The sequence below is a fragment of the Pleurodeles waltl genome, chromosome 4_1 (genome assembly GCF_031143425.1).
Source record: "Pleurodeles waltl isolate 20211129_DDA chromosome 4_1, aPleWal1.hap1.20221129, whole genome shotgun sequence".
NCBI classification, from domain to species: domain Eukaryota; kingdom Metazoa; phylum Chordata; class Amphibia; order Caudata; family Salamandridae; genus Pleurodeles; species Pleurodeles waltl.
The window spans coordinates 1,004,292,339-1,004,309,601 of NC_090442.1; the positions used below are offsets into that span (position 1 = coordinate 1,004,292,339).

At 44.2% G+C, this 17,263-nt stretch overlaps 1 protein-coding gene across 1 annotated transcript in view; it reads left to right on the plus strand.

Moving 5' to 3' along the window:
* The first annotated feature begins 2,501 nt into the window (after window positions 1–2,501).
* ATXN7L1 (ataxin 7 like 1) overlaps window positions 2,502–17,263 on the plus strand; it is a 530,170-nt gene continuing 515,408 nt past the window's right edge. Inside the window, exon 1 of the mRNA XM_069229851.1 lies at window positions 2,502–2,607. The gene's annotated coding sequence lies outside the window, so the exon portion shown is untranslated. The remainder of the gene's footprint in view (window positions 2,608–17,263) is intronic.

Here is a 17,263-nt window from a genome sequence, read left to right on the forward strand (position 1 = left end):
CCTTTGTAGATCGAAGGGGACTCCCATATATGCGGAAGCACTGCCTCTAGTGTGTCTCCTGCTAACTATCTTTACACACAAACAACTTACATCATGGATGGAGATGGGACTAACAACAGTAGGGGATTGCTTTCAACAGGGGCCACTTATAGTTTTAGCAGACCTGATGGAACTCTTTTATATAGAAAATAGGTCCTAACTATAACTACCTAGTAGCAACCAAATTTATATACATGTATATATGTATATATGTTTGGGCATTTTTGGGGTTTAGGGTGGGTAAGGCTATTTGGGTGGCAAAGATATGTTTAGGGTGTGCAAGAGTATTTGGGTAGCATGGGTATTTTTGTGTTTAGGGTGGGTGAGTGCATTTGGGCAGTAAGTGTGTTTTTAGGGTTTAGGGTGGGTAACAGTATTTGGGTGGTACAGGTATTTTTATGGTTTAGGGTGGGTAAGGGTATTTGGGTGGTAAATGTATTTTTAGGGTTTAGGGATGGGTAAGGGTATTTGGATGGTATAGGTACTTTTACTGTTTAGGGTGAGTAATGGCATTCGGGTAGGAATAATGTTTTTGGGGTTTAAGGTGGGTAAGAGCATTTGGGTAGTAATGGTATTTTTAGGGTTTAGGGTTGGTAAGGGCATTTGGGGGGTAAGGGTATTTTTTGAGTTTAGGGTGGGAAAGGTCATTTGGAAGGTAAGGGTATTTTTAGGGTTTAGAATGGGAAAGGGAATTTGGACGATAGGGGTATTTTTAGGGTTTAGGGTGGGTAAGGGAATTTGGATGGTAAGGGTATTTTTAGAGGGAATAATGTTATTTGAGTGGTAAGGGTATTTTTAGGGTTTAGGGGTGGGTAAGGATATTTGGGTTTAAATATTTTTTTAGGGATTAGAGTGGGTAAGGGTATTTGGGTGGTAAGGATGTTTTTAGGGTTTAGGATGGTTAAGGGTATTTGGGTGTAAGAGCATTTTTAGAGTATAGGAATGGGTAATGGTATTTGGGTAGTAAGGGTGTTTTTAGGGTTTAGGGTGGGTAAGAATATTTGGGTGATAAGGGTGTTTTTAAGATTTAGGACGGGTGAGTTTAGGGGTTAGGGGTCAATAAGGAATATATATATATATATACATATATATATATATATACTGAAAAAAACAAAGGTTAAAGGGACGTTATAGTTAGGTTCTGAATTTACTTGTACAAAACCATGGAAATTCAGCAGTTATATTTCGAGTTCTTTCAAGTAACTATAACTTGCATCACAAGTTGAGCCCTTGCTATGCACAGTTTTCTTATAGATAATTTTATTGCAAATGTTGCAGTGATAATATCAAAGATGCCATACAAGATCTCATCAATGATCTAATATGTGGAGTAATTAGATATGCATGGCAAAGGAGCAAGTTATAGTTACCTTGGGGCGCGAATCGGAGCCTGAAGTCCAATGTTTAACAGTGTGATCCCATTAAAGTGGAAGAAGAATTAAGCATTTTTTAGGATGACAGAGTGTCATTAAGCCCCAAGTTTAGCAGCTTCGGCGGGGGGAGGGAACAGGGACACATGGCAGTTTTGGGGATGAGGTTTCTTTGACTTTATCACTTTAATCAGACACTGCTTTCATGCAGTGCCTCCACATGACCTCTTGCAGTGGAAGGGAGAAAGAATGAGAGAGGAGTGGAAAGAAGAACTGGAGAGAGAATGTTTGGATGGATGAGTTCAAAAATGGGAGATGGTGATAAGGATGTAAAGAGAGACAGAGTATGGATGCTGGATAGATGGGTGATGCAGCAGTAGATGAATAGAAAGTGGTATGTAAGGATGGATGGAAAAGCCGTGGATGGAGAGAAGGATGGATGGTGGTTGTATGGAGAGGATGACGGATGGATGAATAAGAAATGAAAAAGGCAAGTGAGGAGGAAGGACGAATAAATGAAGGATGGATGAAAACAAAGACGTGAATAAATGGATGTACAGAAATGATGGAAAGAAAGAAGGAAAGCAAAGTGGGGAAAAAAAGAAGGCAGCAAGAAAAAAGTAGAGAAGGAAGGACATTTTCAATTTCCAGATTTTCCTCAGGGTGAGCAATCCCCTTAAAGACTGCCAGGGTGGCTTGCCTCACCTCGTGCTGAGCAATTTGGGACATGGTTCAAAGTAGAGGTATTTTATTTTTTGGGCTACTCCCGTGGAGGGTGATATAGGTTTGAAAAGAGGATGACCTTAGTGAAGTCTTGAATAGGCAATTAATTTTTAAGTGGAGATTATGAGTGAAAACTGAGTGTCGCCTCCCAAATGCGATGAGAAAACAGCCTAACAGGTGTAACACATGGTCCGGTGAGGGGGTCACATACAGCCGCCACCGCAGCAGGGCCGAAAAGCTGGTCAGTGCGCACAATGCAGGACTTCCAGAGGCAGGCGCCTCTCGCCGGGAGAGGGAGCAGCAGGGCCGCACGGCGCTGCACTGGCAGGAAATATGTTTGCATGACTCAACAGAAAGCCTCCCGAGCTGCAGCCGCTGCCAGGGCCCGAGCTTGAGGCAGGGAGATGGAAGTGCGGGGCAGAGGAGCACTGCAGACTGGCTGGGGAGAAGCGAGGCCGAGGAGCCCGTCACGGAGGTGAGTACTTAAGAAGGGACGTCTCGCGAGAAGGAGGGGGCTGTGAGTGGAAGACCTTAATCCCACCTAACGACAGGGCCGAGTCCTGAATAGGAAGCCTGTGTGGCAAAGGCAGTGTGCGTGCGGGAGAGGGTGGGTTCAGCGGAGAGGACAGGAGGTTAGGGGTCAAGAGCAAGGCCTCGGCGTCACCGGACAGGAACGGGTCGCACCTTCATAGGCAAACCTCCCCCTTCAAGTCCGCAGTGTAACGACCGGGCCTACGCCCTATGGTCTCTGGCTCCAGAGCCAGCACTAAGGCTGCAGAACAGCGATGACACCGTGGGGGCAGGAGGTTATGACAGTGTGAGTTGGACGGTCCTCCGCCCAGGAAAGAGAGGCTGGAAGTGTAACTTCCTGCTACGATGGACGGACAACATCAATGACTTCCAACTGTGTATATTGATTTTATTCGTCCATCCTATCTCGTTTCGCCTTCCATTTCATTATGGACATTATTGTTACATATTCGATGGTTCATCTGTTATTTCAGACATGCTCGTTTAGATACCAAAACTTATTTTGTCCCAATGTTTATGATCATTGTAGTTACTCATAAATCTAATTTGGTTTAATGTTTGAGCTCCTCCTTCAAATAATAAATGCAATTTGATAAATGATCAGTTTGGGGCTGGTAGGGGCAACTGGGTAGAGGGACTCTTGCCCACAGCTAGTGGTTGAAATGGAATTAACTCCCTTGTTACAGCTCTCAGTATTCGTGTTATTGCTCAGAAATCATGGGAATAGCCTAGGCGATATCACATGTCCTTTGATCCCTTTTGACATCACAAGAAGTGACATAATACGACCTGTTCATGAGCTACTGTATAATTTTAAAGCATTTTCTATTTAAAACGTGAGGCGGTATCCGTTTAATAAATAATTTATATTGTACAAACAACATGCAAAAGCTGAAGGTTGACTTAATTTAAAACACTCGGTAGTTAAATTGGTTATATCACAGGTTTAGTGAATCAGTTACAAGTTTGCATGTAGCTGCTAGCAAATGCTTTTTGTATTTGTGTATTTGTAAAATGGATATCTGTCACACCGACAGAGGTATCTTGGTACTATTAAAACCCAAACGTGAAAGACAAGAAAAAAGTCATGAAATTACTACTTTAGCACAATTCAGGCGATTCAATGTGATTGATTTCGGGAAAAGCCAGGTTTGGTTTTAAAAGTCTTTCTAAAGCTAGAGAGGAATATAGATACACTGCAAGAGGCGGGCACAGGGAGAAGGAGAGGGGAGGAGGTACACACCAAGGATAAGGAAGTAAAGCATGTGAGGTTTCAGGGCCTGAAGTTTCAGATTAATGCAAGCATTTCTGTCAGGCGGTCTCTACAAGGCCTATGCACTTCAAGGACAGTTAGGCAGAGTTGTGAGTGACAAGTATTGCTCCTAACTTTGGTAACACAGGAACCAGCTACTACTGCAAGCTCACTCGGTTTCTAATTACCTCCTCTATAGGCTTTGATTTACAGAGGTTTGAACAATTGAAGAGTAAGGGCTACTCTTCTAAAGTAGTGTAGGGGTCGAGCATCTAGTTCAGGCAACATATGCATTACTTAAATATAAAGTGTAAGCAGGGTTATTCGTTTCGGCAAAAAAATGAAACTTTTTTTTTTGTCAGGAACGTACTCTCAGAAATGTTATGAAGTTTTATGGCATTGGGCTTTCTTCTAAATGCCAGTCTCAGTTGAAGTATAACACTTATCAGAGGATACAATGACAATATAAAACCTCACTCAATAGCCAACACATATTCTGCATTTTGTGTTATTGTCAGTACAGTTTGATGTCTAATTCATATCTCTTGGATCGACTCTTTATAGCGCTACACAGGACCCCATATGAAGACAACATTTCATGATCTGTCTGGTCTGCAACGATTGTGAATTAGGCAGTTCTAGGGTGCAATGGGAAGTCTAGGGAACAGCAGTAGTTAGTAGCGAGTGGACATTGGCTCCTGTGGTGGCAACTCAAAGAGAATGGTTCACAGCAGAACTGCAGGTGTTGTAGCACTAAAACCTTATACAGACATAAGCATTGAATAAAGAAGAGTTTTGTGGCAATTCGGTGCACAGGTACACAGGCCTGACATGGACATCAGCATTGTGCAAACAAGGGGGCGAACAATGCAAGGACAAAGCGCACATGCCTTACATGAGCATCAGTGCTAAAGAATGAACGTCACACAGCAAAACAGGACACAGACTCAAAGGCCTCACAGGGACGAGCAGGCCGCGCAGATAAATGTGTGCAACAGTACAAGATTCAGGCATAATGGCCTCACACGTACACCAGCACTGCACAGAGAAAGGTGCTTGAAAATATAGGGTGCAGATAGATCTCAGATGAGCATCAGCTCTGCACTGTTCAGCTGTCCATAGCCACAGCAGTGCAAACCACATAGGGGGTCATTCTGACCCTGGCGGCCGGTGACCGCCAGGGTCACCGACCACGGGAGCACCGCCAACAGGCTAGCGGTGCTCCCAAGGGCATTCTGACCGCGGCGGTTGAGCCGCGGCCAGAAAGGGTAAACCGGCGGTCTCCCGCCGGTTTACCACTGCCCTACAGAATCCTCCATGACACCCCCTACCGCCATCCTGTTTCTGGCGGGAGGGGGTGCTGCGGGGCCCCTGGGGGCCCCTGCCGTGCCCATGCCAATGGCATGGGCACTGCAGGGGCCCCCGTAAGAGGGCCCCACAAAGTATTTCAGTGTCTGCAAAGCAGACACTGAAATACGCGACGGGTGCAACTGCACCCGTCGCACCTTCCCACTACGCCGGCTCCATTCGGAGCCGGCGTCCTCGTGGGAAGGTAGATTTGCCCTGGGCTGGCGGGCGGCCTTTTGGCGGCCGCCCGCCAGCCCAGGGCAAATCTCAAAATACCCTCAGCGGTCTTGTGACCGCGGAGCGGTATTTTGACGGGGGAACATTGGCGGGCGGCCTCCGCCAACCGCCAATGTTAGAATCACCCCCATAGTCTTCAAGGCTTTTCGCAAGAGAGTGCAGATCATGTCGGCAAGCCGGTAAATTATCCTCGTCCTAGCAAGCTTACATTCTCTAACCTCTATTATGATGGAATCAGTTCTGGGGTAAACGGGGCAGATGCGCTACATGCAGCCCGCCTCCTTCAGCAGCAGCCGTGGCACACTGTTTTCCTCAGCATTCTTGGTTAGGCCTCTCAATGTTAGGCAGCCTAGAACTCTACCGCTGGTCCTCATTTCCCTCCACACAGGTGTACGCAGCTCCGTAAGGTAAAAGGTAACACTGGATAGGCTGCAGGAGTAAGAGTATGTCCAGTCCTGCCGCAGTGGGCTCAAATCCAACTGTCCGGTCAATTTTAAAGTTACTTCAACATTTTTGGGGGAGCAATCAGCTTCAAGAGCATTTTCTATTCAGCGGTCCATGATAAGCGATTTCAGGTGAATTTATTACTCTCGGTTTGTGTATTGCTTCATGACAGCTCTTCTATCCAGAAATAGAAAGCAAAGAATGTGAAGGTGTGGAAGGTAGCTCCTCTTCTATGCATAAGTTGTGCAATCTTGGCTACGCCTTGTGGCTGCTTCATTGTTCAAATGTTGCTCTTGTTAGGCCACAGCCTGACCTGTTGCCACTGACTTGGTCGAGGGCCAGGGATCAACTAAGGGCCCTACCTGCTCTCTCCTTCAGGAAGATGATTTAACACCTATTAGTACACTAAGCTTCAGAAAACATGCCACAGGAAGGGAGAATGTGAGAAACAGTGTGAGTCCAGTGGACATGGAGGGAGAAAAGGAGACTGTAGCACTGAACCCACTGGAACAACCTTCATCCTTAGGGGCTTCATGCACCTGACGGGCCTCAACATATGTCGGTATCACACCATTCATATATCTCCACACTTTCATGAATACATCACGCAGTATCGGGCAATCAGAGCCTGCGTCATGACATACCTTATAGATTTACCAGGGAGAGTCAGTAAGGAGTATCACTGCTATGCTAAACAAGCATTTCAATGCAATGGGTCTCACCTTTACTCGAGTTAAAGCTAATAGCTTGTAAACCCCTAACTGTACTTTTCTTGCCACATAAGCTGAAAAGTAAAACAGTTTCACATAAACGAGCGAGGCAGGCTAAATACCGGAAAAGGTATGAGGTATGAGGTATGCATGCCTTTCACTAATTAAATTCAAGCTAATTTTAAAAGGCAAGCCCACAAACCAACCAAACTGATGGGCTTGACATGGGCGTGGTTAAAAGCCCACAGAGAGAATACACCAGGGATCTTTGCGATCGACCCTAAAAATTTTGAATTTGACAGCATAGTTTATTTTACATAGATTGACTGAAAATCCAGAGTTTCTTTATGTGCTCTATTGAAACTTTCTAATATTTTTATATTGTGTGCTAAGCATGACTATCTCTCCCCAAGCGGTCTTTAAAATATAGTGGCAACACAGCAGGTTTTGCTGTAAAGTGTCCCAAAAAATTCACTAAAGGCCAATATGTTGTTCAGACAGATAATAACATAAAGTCATTTTGCAGTTTCACATGGGCGATCGTTAATCAAATGTATGTATGCATTACATTTTCCATCCTTCCCATTCATGCAGATTCCAGTAATCACTGGGAGGGGGGAGGGTTGAGAAATCAAAAGTTATATCAGTCTCACATACACGTGCTTTGACAGCAGTACTAGAAATATTCCAGGGCTCACACTGCAGTGTTTCTACTCACACAGAGCTTCCAGGATCAAAGAATATAACTGTTACACTGGTCTTAAATGTTCAGGCGCTGACAACAGTAGTGATATCACAGGATGATGATCCCACAGTGAGGATGACATGTATTCACACAGCTTATGAAACTACAGCTATACTAGCAAGTGTGCATTGGCACCAAGCAATCAAAATAAACAGTTTATCTACCAAATTATTCATAAATATCAACCCAAGTTGCAGACAGCAACCACAACCTTGACCTCGGTGTACATAAAGTTTATATACACTTGTATGCCTTCACTACATATGCACTCAATCACCAACTAAAACACAGATGTAGGCAGTGTTTGTTGCTAAGAATCACAACCTATAAATACACACAGATAATTAGCACACATGCTGACAGTGTGCACTTGGACTGAGACACAACTTGTATACAGAAGTGCATTCTTAAAACAATACAAATGTCTCACAAAAGTGTAAGATCAATGGCTATTGTTCTCAGTGTACACCCCTGCAATTCAGTTTATCCATCAGTCGCAAGAATAAAGTTTGGATACTCTCAGTCGCAGGTTCTTGTCAGGAGCTCCAGGGTGCACCTCCCTTGTCTTCTGTTTGGCCCCACATTCTGCACCTTGCCTTCGAGTCCAGACACTGTGCATTGTTTAATTTAGCAGCATTCATTAAAACACAACTTTTGTGTTTTCGGAGAACACTGCCAATGCACCAGGCCCCCAATGACAGGAGGAGGAGAATGGGTTTAATGCACGATCCAGCTACAGAGCGCTGTTAAAACACAATAATCTGTAGGTGTATTTTTGGATTGGATGTTTGAGGTGCGTAGTTCATCTACGGTCCCCTCACACAGGCATAATCTATTTTATTTGGCAGACATACTGCACATGCCTCAGGAAGCACAGTACAACTGCTAAAATGTGGCTGTCAGGGCGCATGTTGGTGCATCTCTGAGGCCAATGAGAAGCCACACACAGCAGCAGGGGCAGGATCCCCAGCTGTGTCCCAGCTTCCTATAGAGCTATGCTTCCAGTCCTATCAAGAAGGCGCGAGGGGGATTGAGGTGGGTTTTCTTCTTTTTGAACCTGCCCTTGCTGCCTTGGCTGACTCCTTGTTGGGAATTATGGCTTGCTGCTTCCAATATCTAGCATCAGATTCCTGCTCTGATGTAAAAGAAGCAAGGCAAGTAATAAAAATGTTTCTATGTTCATGTATGTATGTGTTTTCGAGTGTGCTTGTGAGTGATTGAAAGTGAATGCGATTCAGTGAAAATGTGGGTGTGTGTTTGTGAGTGTCAATGAGAGTGAAAGGGAGAGAGAATACGCCTTTTAGTGTATGAATAAGTGAAAGTGAGTACAAAGGAGGGAGTGTAGGATAGTGAGTACATTAGATGGAGTGAGTGATTAGTATTGTGAGAGGGAGTGGAAGTGAGTCAGAGAGCGTACCTAGCAATGGTACAGTATATGCTGCTGCACCAGGGCCCAGGGTCAGTGAGTATGAAAGGTTGAGTGTGTGTAAGAGTGTAAATAAGTGAGAATGAGAACCAGTGAGTTTGAGTATGTTTATGTGTGGTGTGTGTGATCAATAGTGAGTGTGAGCCGTGGCATCAGGCGTGGCTCCTCCACTGTGGCGGAGGAGCGTTGCCCCCGCCCACCTGCCAGCAGCAGGAGCTGCAAAATGAAAAATTAAAATGATAATAAACAGTGTTTATTATCGTTTTTATTTTTCAGGGTGCTGGTCCATTGGCGATGACAAGTACGAAGGGGGAGTGCACATGTATGTTTGGCTGGCTGTCTCGGGCCGGCCAAACACACATGCACACTGGGCTCTGTCCAACTCAGGACTGTGTTGCCAGGTTGGAGTGATCAGGCAGAGGCTCCCACTCTGCCTCGGAGGGCCAAGCCAGGGTACTCTGGCCAATCCTAGCGCTGCTGTCATGCGAGAGCGGCATCAGGATTGGTCGCTGAGCAGGCTGGGGGCCTGTGCCTACAGCGAGTGGAGTGGGAGCCAGAAAAGCGGCAAGGCTGCGGCAGAGGAGAGTTTCTTGTTTTAAAAAAAATCCTTTACATTGTTGTGCCCCTGACCCACAGATTTGCCCCTACAGAGGCTGCCCCTGACTGGCATATATTGATAAAAATACATCATATGACAAGCAGATCGCATGAGAATGACTTAAGCGGCAGTGGAAAGAAAGAGTAGTGCAGATTAGCATGATTAATAAGTGAGAAGAACATAATATTTGGTAAAATATTCAAAAAATTTTTGCTTTCAAAACAGGCATGCTTTGTCAGTGTGTGCATGCATAAATCCCAGGTGAAATCAGAATATATATTTATCAATGGGTGTGTAACACCCCAAATACCCCCTGAAGCTGTGTAGCCATAAAGGTAGGGTGGTGGGTAGTTATAAAGTAAGGTTTCATTTTAAGGTGTAGGTTAGCATAGAGTCAGTATACTTACTCTTGAATCTATTTTACTCAATGGAGTGGTAATCTCAGGTAATCTCAACAGCTGTAATCCCTGCAGTGGTAATCTCAGCGGTACAAATCACAGTAGTGGTAATCACAGTACTGGTAATCTCAGCAGCGGGAATCCCTGCAGTGGTAATCTCAAAGGCACTAATCACAGTAGTGGTAATATTAGCAGTGGTAATTTCAGAGGTATAATCACAGCAGTTGTAATCTCAGCAGTGGTAATTTCAACAGTGGTGATCTCAGCAGGGGTAATCCCTGCACTGGTAATCTTGGAGGTTGTAATCACAGTAGTGGTAACCGCTGCAGGGGTAATCTCAGAGGTAGTAGTCACAGTAGAAGTAATATCAGCAATGGTAATCTTAGAGTTAGTAATCACAGTAGTGGTAATCTCAGAAGTGGTAATCCCTGCAGTGGTACTCTCAGAGGTAGTAAACACAGTAGTGGTAATTTAGCAGTGGTAATCCCTGTAGTGGTAATATCAGAGGTAGTAATCACAGTAGAGATAATCTCAGCAGTGGTAACCCCTGCAGGGGTAATCTCAGAGGTAGTAATCACAGCAGTGGCAATTTCAGCAGTGGTAATCCCTGCAGCAGTACTCTCAGAGGCAGTAATCACAGAAGTGGTAATTTAGAAGTGGTAATCCCTGCAGTGGTAATCTCAGCGATAGTGATCACAGTAGTGGTTATCTCAGCAGTGGTAATCTTTGCACTGGTAATCTCAGAGCTAATAATCACAGTAGTGGTAATCTCAGGAGTGGTAATCCCTGCAGTGGTAATATCCGAGGGGCTCATTTCAATGTAGTAGATTCTATGTAGCAGTATATGGACTCCGTTGTATTTTAGATGGTGACATACAACCCTTAATGCTCACGCACGCTGAGTGCTGGGTCCTCGGTCTGATATGTTCATTACATTTGCGTGTGAATACACTCAGGCATTTTCTGTTTATAACATGCTTCCCTGAAGAACATATTTTAAACCACTTCCTCCTCAGCGAGAAAAAAGGACCTCTGAACTGAGCACAGCACAGCGCCTTCCTGAGGGGCACCATCCTCATCTAAGGGTAAACATCTTTATTCATTTAGTTTTTACTCAGTAGACTAGGGCCTTATAAAACAAAGGGACTCAGATAGAATCTATTTCACAAGCATCTGCAATGTGATGGGTCTCGCCTTTACTCGAGTTAAAGCTATTAGCGTTGTAAACTCCTAACCGGACTTTTCTTGCCACATAAACTGAAAATGAAAACAGTTTCACATAAGCGAGCCGATGGCCGCCATGAGCGCAAAGCAAATACACAAAAGGAAACAGAAGTTTGCTTGCAGTGAAACGTATCGGCAAAAGTGCAGTTATCCATGTAACCGGCAAAAGTGCAAATATCCATGTAACAGGGTCGATGTCATGCAAAGCGCTCTACTACTGCCCAGCGAGATCGCGCTGCCTACAAAATAAAGAGAAAAAAGAATGCAGAAACCATATGGAAAACATGGAGCCTCGTATGTTTTCAGTAGTTGGCCGGTGCGCTTGAGGCGGGCTAAACACCGGAAAAGGCATGACGTATGCATGCCTTTCACTAATTAAATCAAGCTAATTTAAAAGGCAAGCCCACGAACCAACCAAACAGATGGGCTTGAAATGGGCATGGTTAAAAGCCCACAGAGAGATTACATCAGGGATGGAGCGCTTTGCGCTCAACTCTAAATATAATTGTATCCCCCCCAACTTCTATGTTCAGCTGCCGCCAACCATTTGTAGTGTGGTGGCATGGTTCGGTGGCAGCAGCCATCAATTAAAAAAAAATGTACCACTTTAACTGGACCCCTAACACTCAACAGTCTAACACTCTAATGGTGCACCGGCTACAAAATAATTGTAGAGCACTTGTCAGGAAGCTCCTGGAAGAGGTCTCACTAAGTCTGACAGAGTGATACCAGCTTGAATGATCCACTTAAATAACAGGTACCACTTCTCTTTATAAAGAAGGGTCTAACTCTAGTTTATAAGATCAGCCGGATCCTCAGTCGACATCAAAGACCTATCCTGACATTTGCTGTTTTTTGACATGTTCAGCTTGACCCCCAAGTTGGATCATTGTTGGCAATGTGAATGTCTATAAGCATTTAGCTTCAGCCATCCTGCTTGCAAAGAGCCAACTGTTTCCTCAGCAACAGTGACATTAGTGTCAACTGGATTCAGTTTAATTTTGCAGTTGTTCGAGAGTTCTTCTCTTGACAACAACCCACATATGCTGCATTAAATATTTCCTTCATTAAGATAAGATGCACCCTCATGTCTGCCTCTGGGTGCTCACAGCGTTTGGAGGTGCACCAGCTCCCTTTGGCTTTCAGTTTGCTGCTCTTGTTTGTTCTAGGATCAACAGAAGAATCAGTTCTTGGTGAAAGTTCAGAAGGTTTCTTTTGCTCCCATGAAGTCTACTGTCCTTTCTGCTGTCCTACTGGCAGTTAGTGCACGTACATTTGATTATACCTTCCATACTTTTCTCTCTTCAGAGTGGCTGCCAAATAATTTTTAATGTTGACTTCTTAGCTTATAAATCCGCTTATATGAAGGGTCCACAACATTTGGCCTTCACATAAGGTCTCAGGGGGTTCCTCATCGTCTCCTGGCAAGTCTAGTCTTGCATGAGAAGTGCCTTTATTCTGGCTTAAGGAAAACTTGGTGTAGTCTTCTCTGATTCGGGACTTGGCTGTGGAGCACTTTCCCATTGGCTTTGATTATTTTTTTGTCTTATTCCTAAATTGAATTTTGTTTTATCAAGAATGTACTTATGTATTAGTTCATATTCCAGGTTGTTTGTTTCGCTTTTTTAATGCTGTTTTAATGTATGTCTGCTATTTCAGTTGTATGTGTTTTACTGTGCACATCACTAATGATAGACATCACCTTCAGCTTTAAGTTTTCATTTCTACAGGTCAGTATACAACAGCCAAGGCAACTGCGCTATGATAAAGAATAACTGTGGATTTTTTGGTCCCAAAATAGTTAGAGGGGCAATATTGTCCATGTATATCAATGTGGGATTGTAAAATTTATGGCAGGAGTAGATTGACTTGCTGTTGTGTTTTACTTATTCAACTTTAACCCCTGCCAGGCCTTTTCCCTTTCAGGTCTCAAGCTTTTTTTGGGCTATTTGGGGCAGTTCGCTCTTAGGCCCTCTTAACTTTTTGTCCACATAAGCTACCCAAGCCAAATTTGCGTCCTTTTTTCCAACACCCTAGGGATTCTAGAGGTACCCAGACTTTGTGGGTTCCCCTGAAGGAGACCAAGAAATTAGCCAAAATACAGCAAAAAGTTTGTTTCTTTAAAAGAATGGGAAAGAAGGGCGGCAGAAGAAGGTTTGTGGGTTTTTCCCTGAAAATGGCATCAACAAAGGGTTTGCAGTGCTAAGATCACCATCTTCCCACCTTTTAGGAACATGCAGACTTGAATCAGAAAACCACATTTTTCAACACAATATTGGCATTTTACTGGGACATACCCAATTGGTATTATTTTTTGTGCTTTTAGCTTCCTTCCAGTTAGTGACAGAAATGGGTATGAATCCAATGGTTTTCCTACAGAAAAAAACAGCTGAAATAAAAAAATATTGAAATTGAGCTGGGAAAAACAGCCATTTTTCTCCATGTTTTACTCTGTAACGTTTTACCGCAAAATTAGATTTGTGAAAGCAATATACCGTTACGTCTGCTGGACTCTTCTGGTTGCAGGGATATATAGGACTTGTAGGTTCATCAAGAACCCTAAGTAACCATAGCCAATAAATGGGCTGCACATTGCAGTGGGTTTTCATTCTATACCGGGTATACAGCAATTAATTTGCTGAAATATAGGTACCAAAGAAACCTTTGTAGTTCCAAAATGGGCACAAGATAAGGTGTTGAGAAGCAGTGGTTATTTGCACATCTCTGAATTCCGGGGTCCCCATATTAGCATGTGAATTACAGGGCATTTCTCAAATAGTTGTCTTTTTTACACGCTGTCTTACATTTGGAAGGAAAGAAAATAGAGAAAGACAAGGGGCAATAACACTTGTTCTGCTATTCTGTCTTCCCCCAAGTCTACCGCTAAAAATGGTACCTCACTTGTGTGGGTAGGCCTAATGCTCACGTCAGGAAATGCAACATGGACACATCACATTTTTACATTGAAATTGGACATGTTTTTTGCAAAGTGCCTAGCTGTAGATTTTGGCCTCTAGCTCAGCCAGCACTCAGGGAAACCTACCAAACCTAGGACTAGACACCTAGTAGAATCCAGATGGGGTGACTTGTGGGGCTCTCACCAGGTTCTGTTACCCAGAATCCTTTGCAAGCCTCAAAATTTGGCCCAAAAACACTTTTTCCTCACATTTTGGTGACAGAACGTTCTGTAATCTGAGAGGAGACACATATTTCCTTCCACCCAGCGTTCCCCCAAGTCTCCCAATAAAAACGGTACCTCACTTGTGTGGGTAGGCCTAGCGCCTGTGATAGGAAATGCCCCAAAACACAACTTGGACACATCACATTTTCCCAAAGAAAACAGATCTGTTTTTTGGAAAGTGCGTAGCTGGGGATTTTGGCCTCTAGCTCAGCCAGCACCTAAGGAAACCTACCAAACATGTGCATTTTTTAAAACTAGACACCTAGGGGAATCCAAGATGGGGTGACTTGTGGGGCTCTCACCAGGTTCTGTTACCCAGAATTCTTTGCAAACCTCAAAATTTCGCCCAAAAAAACACTTTTTCCTCATATTTCGGTGGCAGAAAGTTCTGGAATCTGAGAGGAGCCACAAATTTCCTTCCACACAGCATTTCCCCAAGTCTCCCAATAAAAATGGTACCTCACTTGTGTGGGTAGGCCTAGTGCTCGCGACAGGAATTGCCCAAAACACAACATGGACACATCAAAATGATCAAATACAAAGCTACCTGTTTTTGTAGAGGAGGTGGGGGCACCTTCGTTTTTGGTCCTGGGCTCAGCAGCCATACAGAGAAACCTACTAAACCCAGACATTTCTGAAAACTAGATACCCGAGGGAGTCCAGGGAGGTGTGACTTGCGTGGATCCCCAGTGTTTTCTTACCCAGAATCCTCAGCAAACCTTAAATTTAGCTAAAACAATCTCCCCACATTTCTGTGTGGGATTACCGCTCTGGGACAAACATTCCCCTCCGCTCTTGGTAAAAATGATACCTCACTTGTGTAGGTGGGCCAAGTGCCTGTGACAGGGAAGAGAAAAAAACATGTCTAAATTGAGGGGGAACCAAAGCGGGTCCCAAAGGACAGTTTGAAAAAAAACATTTTTAGGCAGACAAGTGGGGCACAATTATTATTGGTATAGATGAGACAATGCTGGGTGGTAGGAATTGTGTGGATTCCTGCAGATTCTAGAAGGTTCCCTCACAAAAATGGGGGAAAAAATGTGTGATTTCCATCAAAGTTGGAGGTTTGCAGGGCATGGTGGGCAAGAAAATGGTGCGGGATGCATGTGAAGCACACCACCCTGGACTCACCCAGATGTTTAGTTTTCAGATGTGTCTAGGTCTTGTGGATTTTTCTACATGGCAGCGTCCCAAAGTCCAAAAAGTGAAGCCCTCACCATTCCAAGTGGGACGATTTTGAGAGTTAGCCAAGTTCTCATGGCCCAAAAGTAAAACCAAAACCCAAAATAATCAAATATCCTCTTGCTTGCCGTGAGATAAGATGTTTTAGTGTGCAGGTGGAGAGCTGAAAGACTGTTACCCCCTTCAGTTGGGGTGGGGCATAACCATGCCCATACTGGTTGGTAGCCACCACCCCACTATTTTTTTTTATTCCCTGGCATCTAGTAGACTTTCTACCCCCCAGGTGTGGATCGGGGGTAATTGCCCTAGGGGCACAACAACTTTGACCCCATTTATTTGGGGTCGAGGTATGGCCATACCCCCACCCTCTTATTTTGAAAAACAAATTCTCCGTGGTCTCTGGTGGGCTTTCTGAAAATAGACCAATCTGATATGGCCAACATTAATGTGCCCCCTCAAGCACAACACACACATACACACACACCAATTCCTGTGCCTAAATGGTTTCTGGCCCCCCCCATCCCTAATCCCCCCCCTCGGAGCAACCCTTGCCTAAGGGGTTGCTCCCCTTATCAATATAAATATTCCAAAAAAGAAATCCCTGGTGCCTAATGGCTTCTGCCCCCACCGGAGGCAGACTGGCCTAATTAATATAGGCCATTCTACAGAAATGGCCTTAAAAAAATACCCTCCTTGGGAAGCGGCCCTTGCCCAAGGGGCTGCTCCCCTTATGACAATTTCCAAACAAAACAAATAAACGTCCCTGGTGTCTAGTGGCTTCCTGCAGCACGATCGCTATGCGAAATGAAAATGGAAGGAAAAGCCTTTTTATGCCTCTCTGCCTCCCCTGCCCCCCGTACTGAGGAGAAACTAATCAGTTTCTCCTGCTTCCAGTGCAATGGGAGTTGACCTCTGATGAGGTCAGCGTGCATTGGTGTGCTGACGTCATCAGACATCAGTGGAGGGGTGGGGGGGTCAGGGTGGAAGGGGAAGAGATTCCACCTGCCCTGTGGGGGGTGGTGGTAGGCCCTTGGGGGAGCACCAGTATTTCCCCCAAGGGCCTCTACCAGGACTTAATGGTTACGTCCGTGGCACTTCAGTGCCGCACCACCGGACGTAACCATTATGTCCTTGACGGGGAGAGGGTTAATTATAGTTTTGTAAATATTGATAAGATTGTAATTAGGTTATGTTATTTATTTTTATAACATTGGTAGTTGTGTTCACTTGAGTGTGCTGCTCTGGAGTTCTGATTCCACTGTAGAATAGAACTGACAGGCAGACGTTGAGTGGATGAAGTAGGAGGAGCTGTGGATTCTGTGTGCTCTGTTGCTACCCATGTTTCAGCTCTGCAATAAAGTATCCTTTTGAGATGTATTGCCTGGATTATTGCTTTACACTTGCACACATTCTAACATTGTGCTTACATATGTTACTGATTGCAAAGTTTCGTAGGATATTACTTTTTTATTGTTTTATTGATCTGCAGTCATTTTTATGGCTTGAGGAATCATCAACTACTTATTACAAATAACAAGATAGTGCATTTGCCTATTTTTCTTAGATCTAATGTGATAGCACATCTGTCTGTTTTTGTAGTGTTACACATTCTTTGAAATATATATAGAGTAAACTTTGGTGCAACCTGGAAAAGTATTTCTCTTACCTCACTCATGCTATTGGCTCTTTGGTTCTTCATTCTGCCTTCCATGACATGCTTCCTTTGGAATATACGAGGGACTATTTTACATTTGAAAAAGATACTTAATCATCACGCTCTGTCACTTCCAATTGTTTCTCTTTACACACATTCAATACAGAAATCAATTCTTTTTATGGTCTGGCTTGACAGTGCA